The sequence below is a fragment of the Plutella xylostella genome, chromosome 9 (genome assembly GCF_932276165.1).
Source record: "Plutella xylostella chromosome 9, ilPluXylo3.1, whole genome shotgun sequence".
In the NCBI taxonomy this organism is placed as follows: Eukaryota; Metazoa; Arthropoda; class Insecta; order Lepidoptera; family Plutellidae; genus Plutella; species Plutella xylostella.
In genome coordinates, this window is record NC_063989.1 from 4,428,382 (window position 1) to 4,435,587 (window position 7,206).

Here is a 7,206-nt window from a genome sequence, read left to right on the forward strand (position 1 = left end):
TTTGTGTGAAACTGATTTTATCGTTGATTGATGTATCGGTGGTGGTAAGGCATTCGGAGACGTGAGCAAGAAAACCCCCATGGGTTCAATTACTTATAATCTTCTACCTCATATGTATGTATGTTGGTGTAATTAACGTAAACAATAAAGTCAGAATGAAATTAGATTTTAATATTAACAGTAAAAAAAAATTGAATCTCTTTTAACAAAATAAAAAATGTTACTCTAATTTACAATTACATTATTGTAGAAATATATAATATACTCATGGCTCCCATTATATTATAAGTACCCATCCATAGTTAGACAGTGACAGAAATAAGTAATTTCTCTAACATTTTACTTACTTACCTAAAAATCTGTGTTAATCAAAACTTAATTGCAATTAATTAGAAGTTAACCCAATCTTCGCCTTTCCTAAGAAATTAAGGGTTCAGAAGCGATTTCCTTTTTCCATGAAATTGCCTTTTTATCATTAGTGTTTTTAGCCGACCGTTATTTTTCTAGCTTCAAGAAGTGGTCGGTATTGCGTTGACTTTGAAAACACCAGTTAACTTCTGTTGACTTAACTTTAAATCTGTAGCGTTAGTCTTTCCCAATTTATCTTAATTAAATTGGATTGAGTTTCGTCTTCGCTAATAAAGGTTTTTAAAATGTAGGGTCAAAGATGCATTGCCTATGAATATTATAATTGTGAACATAACGTAGGTACAAAAATACTTTAAATTAGATATTACAAACAACGAATTCTTGACATTTTGATTAAAATACGTAACTTCAAGTCTATTTACAAGTAAATGCTCAAGTCTCTTACATCTTCAAACCATCAATGTAGAAGATGATTGACTTTGAAAGAGCAGAAAACGTAATTATGCCAACATAGTGAATCACACGAGATCCGTAAACTTGTCACCTTGGTGTAATCTTCCGGTATCGGTGAATACCAGTCAACACAATTATTGGTTTTTCTCGTTCACATCACACACCTCTCCGAAGAATGACTCGTCAATTCTGAAGCGTAAACACTTTATTGAACCAGCAAATAAAAGTTCCAGTTCGTTCGTCACAGGGGATTCCCGTGTAAAAATAAGTTTTTTTAAAACTTTCTAGAATTTCAAGTACTTATTACCGTTGTTTATGGTAGGGTAAGGTCACCTTTTCGTGACGCACTTAATGACAATGTGAAGCGAGGTTGCGCCCGGCCGTGTGCTGTAGGCGTAGGGCCGCTGGAAAACACACAGGAACTGTCTCATTATTATGTTTACCATGAATATTACGAGACTGTTGTCTTATAGACAGACGGCCGAATGGCGTAGTGGTTAGTGACCCTGACTACTGAGCCGAAGGTCCCGGGTTCGATTCCCGGCTGGGGCAGATATTTGTATAAACACAGATATTTGTTCTCGGGTCTTGAATGTGCCCGTAAATTGGCAATAGGCTCGCCCCCTATTACATTGGGACTAAACATAACACTGGCGAAAAGTGGGTGCAGCAATGCACCTCTGCCTACCCCGCAAGGGAGTACAGTAGTACAAGGCGTGAGTGTGTGTGTGTGTGTGTTGTCTTATATCTGTAAAGGCAATGTAAAAGTTCCACCTGCCAAAGACGTTCCATAGTTATGTCACTGGAACTTTTTCATTGTTCGTGGGAGTCGTGAGCGTAGTTGATCTTGATCTTTTCTTACAATCCAGCCGTCATTTAATTATATACAGTACATTGTATCTAAGTACTTTTACTTTTTAATACAATTTACGATGTAAAAACCATAGTCGCGATCTACCGGTAATCTAGGTTTAGCAAGATTGTATGGAAAATTACATAGTTATCTACCTGTAATTTGCTCTTCTGAGGTAATCTTGGTAATACATAATTGTGTTTACATTTGTTTCTGATGCTCCTTATTTACCTACACCTACATCGACTTCATTAATGTACCTATCTATGTAAATAGTATGTAGGCGTACTATTTACTTCACTCGTGATTCTTGTGAATAATCGTGATTAATGCGGTTTCTCTGAAGAACTTCATTTGTTTTTTGTAGGTACAAGATGTAAATAAACAAAAGAAGCCTAGAATATTCTCTGTTCTATACTTATATATTCAAATTTTGTTCCGGTAGACTTTCAGCGAAACTACACATAATGGGAATGAGTCTTTCGGAGGTCTGTCAGAACGTCCAAACTAGAAAGCAGAAATTCTCACTCAAACTGATAAGTACAACTAGTCTTTACTATAATATGTTTTATTGAATTTATTCACAGTATCATAGGCTTTAACAGAAAATTCTTTGGCAATTTTCTTAAATAGGCAAGTTTTATTTTATGTATACTTGAAACTTACAAAAAGCTAGCTGCTCCCGCGAGCTTCGCTTCGCCTTAAAAAGTTTTCCCGTGGGAATTCCGGGATAAAAAGTAGCCTATGTTCTTTTCCAGGGTCTAGACCATATGTATACCAAATTTCATTCAAATCTGTCCAGTAGTTTTGGCGTAAAAGAGTAACAGACAGACAGACACAGTTACTTTCGCATTTATAATATTAGTTAGATAGTACTTAGTACATAATAGAATTAGTGGTCGCAAAAATTCAACACCTCTAATGTGTTTATGGAAAATATTGTGGTGTAATGATTTGTTTTGCGTCACTAACTAGCATTGTGTCGTATAAAGGTCATTAATATCACATTAAACACCAGTTCTGCCTTGTAATTTAGTGTAATTCGAATGCCACATTAATTAATAGGGTTATCGATTATTCGTTATGTAGTTAGGCAGGTGCTTAAACTAATTCGAGGACGGTTAAATCTATATTGAATTAGATTTGTTATTTTTTTCTCGAGATATGAGTTTCTTTATGAGAACAAAAGGATACGTTCAAAAGCAGCATAAACCAGTTTCCATTCAGTTCAATTGATTTATATTTTTTCATGGTTGAATCAATTGGATGAATATTGAATGGTATGCTTTCATTATTTGCCCCCCTGGACTTTGAAATCAGTTTGGCTGGGTCGTTGTCGTAAGACATAAAGTAGGAATGATAAGAAAATTAATAAAAGTGATCGTAACTGATCATACGTTAAGCCGTGGGTCCCGGTTGCTGCTTCGGCAGCAGTCGTTAAGCCTAGTCCGAGGCCTTTCGGGCAGCTTGAAAACATCTGACAGTCGGGTTGCCCACTTACCCGACAACTTCAGTGCATTGTACTCATTCAAAAACGGCGATACGGCTCGCGACCTATCACGTGAGTACAAATGTACAGCGAAAAGCGGGTGACAGTCGTGAGCACATGTATTTATGTATAGAACAATGAAAATTCAGCTTTATATAAAGTACAGTTGATACATCCCACGTGGAGGCATTTTCCTTCCACGACTTAAACTTTGACGATAAATCGAAGCTTGTGAGAAAGGCTTTGTAAGTATTAATTAACAATATTAAAGTTCCATCTTGATTAAAGAGCAATCAGTTCCACTTTCCACGGGAGATTGCAGCTTGTTGACACTAAACAAACAGCGCTTTAGCTATCTTAAAGCTACTTTGACTATATCAACACTGGCAGTGAAGCTCAAAGTGTAGTGGCAAATTGGACACGGAAGGAACTCATTACGGAACTAACTGCATACAAGAAGTTTACTTATTAAACATACTAGTTTTAAACTTTATACTGCTCCCAATCCTTTTTGGATGTTCGACTTTAGTTTGAAAATAGGCTTATATTTTTAGAATAAGTATAAAATGTGAACTGGGCCCCTAAACTATTTAATTAGCTACTGATACAGCACACTCGTGAACTTATTGCACCCCTCGTTTGGGGTATAGGTAGGCACTTACAATGATTTAACTGCGTGTTAGTATAGAGTCTAACTTCTAATTAAGCAATTCTGAAAATGAGCCTAACGCAGGGCTAAGTCAAAAGATTATAAAGTACTTACTTACTTACTTAGGCGGAGGTTGGAGTAATTATTTATATGAAGCCAGAGCTTTTAATGCTAAATGAGTTTGGCCAAATGCATTAGGCTTGTGCACTGTAAATATACTTGACTGAGTGAAATTCTATGACCGTTTTACAAACCAAAGACATATTAACATGGGTACATTACGGATGTAAGTTTAGTAATAAATATAAGATATAAAATGTAATCTTCAGCAAAATAGGCTTTATAATTATGAAGTACATAACTTATAGACCAAAGAACTTCCTAACCCTTTTTGATAACTTTGGACAAATACTTATTATGATAATAAAAATACATCCTTGAAAGGAAAAATAAGTATTGTATAGTATTAGTAGGTATTTGACATTGAGTTGATCAAAAGGCCATCGACCTAAGTATTACCTAATTAATCTGTCTGCAACCATAATATTAATGTGCAAGTGCAATTATACGGCAATCTGAAACTCCAGCAGTTAAACCTTTCCTTTGGGACTTTTAATTGAGTACTTTACGGGCTTTTGGCCAAACTAATTAAAACCTAATCACAAGCCACTATTTTCATTTAATGTTATGCAAACTATGAGTAGAATGAAACGAGCAAATTCTTGATAACAAATAAAAGGTTTTATTGAACACTGTCTTCACACATTAATCATCAGTTTTCACATCTCTCTTCCATCCTCTTCACTGAAAGTCGGACCGCTGCCACGCTCCGGCACTCCTCAACCGGCGCTGCCTTTGACGTCATTGAACTGGTTCCGCAGTCTGATCCCACGAGCTCAATCTGTTGATAGAAAAAAAAAACACGTTATACACTTGCTGTCTAACACAAAAAACTGGCATTTGCATTAAATCGGGACTGGTTTAGAACGTTTGGCTTCCAAGAATGTGGTGGGGTCTCTCTGGCCATCAACGGCCGGCAATGTCAAGGCTTTGAATTTTAGCAGGTATCTAATTGGATTTATTAATTTAACAGCGTACCTAACTAATAATTATCAGTTATGTATAAGTTAAAATGTTTTATGTGATGCTACTATGGGAGGAAGAGGTATGTTTGAAACTCTAAATTATTTGTACCTCACTGTTAATGAATTGTATAGGTAAACTTATACAAATATTACTAGGAATTCTACATTGAATTGAAGAATTCATGATAACTAGCGAAAATCAATAGTTTGCCTACAAGTAGATAAATGATTTAAAAAGAAAACCCACCGTTTACTGAGGCTCGTGAATCCATAAAATAATCACTGTCATGAATCAATCATGAAGCGGCTGCAGCCTTATCTCTTCTCGTAGCTCTTGGTGCTGATGGTGGAGGCTGACTGCGTGGAGTTGATGGAGTAGACGGAAGACGAGCTGCCGGAGACATTTCCCCTGCTGCCGATCTTCGAAGACCCTCGCTTCCACTTGAAGCTGAGCCTGGACTCCGGCCCCAGGAACCTGTCCAGCGTCTGCCTCAAGGCCGAGTGTTTTCTCTCAAACGGATTGGTAAACATGATGAGTTTTCACTTCACAACTTGGTGTCACTTAGAAACGTTCACTACGAATGCCGAGCACGTTATGAGGTGGGGCGGGCGCGCGCGCTATTTATATGAGCGACAAATGCGCATGCGCCGCGATCACAACAAGATTAACGTCAGATCGGCGTGTGTCCATTACGCGTTGACACGACTTCTAATAAAATAATTACGTTAATTGAGCGGCGGCGTCTTGACGTAGCTTTGGGGAATCCATAGAGTAATTGCACCCTAGCGAACAACATGTTGATTATTTTTGAGGATTTGTTTTACGCATCTCCGATTTTCGCGGATGCGTGTTGAAACCGCAACGGTGAATAATAATAGGAGAGTTAAGCTGTTATTTTTAAATATTATATGTTAATCATATTTATGAAATGATGACACTCTTCGTTTGGCCGTTTTCATAATAAACATACCAGTCAAAGTTTATACCTACAGTGAGATCGGAAGACGGTGGAATGATAGTCAGTGGGTCAGAGGTGAATCTCAATTTATACTTGCTAACGTCACGTCTGCAGAGGAAATGCGGTTATCGAGTTTCATAACTAATTATAATTTAATTCGCTAACAGATAATGCGTAGATACATAAACTTTTTGAAAACATAATAATGTCTGAACAAACACAATAGGTATAGAGTGGTATTTACAAAATGTACCTACTTAAAGTAAATAGGTACTTACAGGGTACCTAGGGGAAGAACCTAGAAGAATACTAAAAAAAGGTACTTTCCTGAAATAGAGTTTATTTTATTTTAAAAATATACGAATAATACGAAGTGCGTTCATATAATTTCATATAATCACGTAGTTAATCCAGGAATCAAAAAGGAAAAACAGGAATCATATTTATTTAAATAAATAAATATACTTACTTCGAAGTTACATTCATTGCTTAAGCTACACCCTCTTAAAATAATAACCATTATAACTTATGGTAGCGCAAATTAGCTATTATTATGGCTAAAGGTATGTTCGAGGAGAGTTCAAAAACAAATTTTGATTGACAACGCTATTCTTTTGTTTGATTGGATACCTCCTTCGTTATTTTTAAGCTTTTGGTAAGTAATAAACCAATAATTTCAGATGAATATCCTCATAGTAGTTATGAGGATGTTAAACCGAGAATAATATTCTTACCTAAAATATTTTGGTATTTTTGTTCGCATCGTAGTATTGAGGTAGATAATAAATCGGTTTATTAATAAACGATTTATTAGTATGTTGTGAATTGTTGTCATTATAACAATGACGCATAAACAATACCAGTTCTGTTAAGTGATAACTATGTTAATGAGTTTTTTTACATTAATAATGTTACTTTTACTCATTAAATGATAGAGTTCATTAACTCGTAATCATAATATTCATAACCTAACGACCTTTAAATGAATCTATTTCACTATTACTCTTAAATTAAAAATAATTAAATTTCTGTACTAACAAAGAATGTACTTACGTAAATGCTGAGTAAATATTGTATTTATTGATCTTGTAATAGCTAGAGTGTAAAACAAATAATATATTCCTATTTATACATATAATTATTTCATTCTGATACCGAACTGGTATAAAATTTCAGGCAATTGAAAATCAATTGAACATTTAGGGTAACGTAACGTACCTTGGGACGCTTGTACCTCGGGACATTGATTGTATTTTAAAAACCGGCTAAATAAACACATTAAAATTCTACCCTAGGCATAGTATTTTACTCGCTTGGCAAAACTAGTGAGTCTCGTGATCATACCAGCA

General features: G+C 35.6%; 1 long non-coding RNA gene across 1 annotated transcript; it reads right to left on the bottom strand.

Moving 5' to 3' along the window:
• Positions 1–4,532: 4,532 nt before the first annotated feature.
• On the bottom strand, positions 4,533–6,255 carry LOC105391013. The gene is made up of 2 exons (XR_960921.3): positions 5,146–6,255; positions 4,533–4,714 (listed from the first exon to the last, which is right to left on the bottom strand). It is a non-coding gene; the product is annotated as an uncharacterized LOC105391013 (long non-coding RNA).
• Positions 6,256–7,206: the final 951 nt, after the last annotated feature.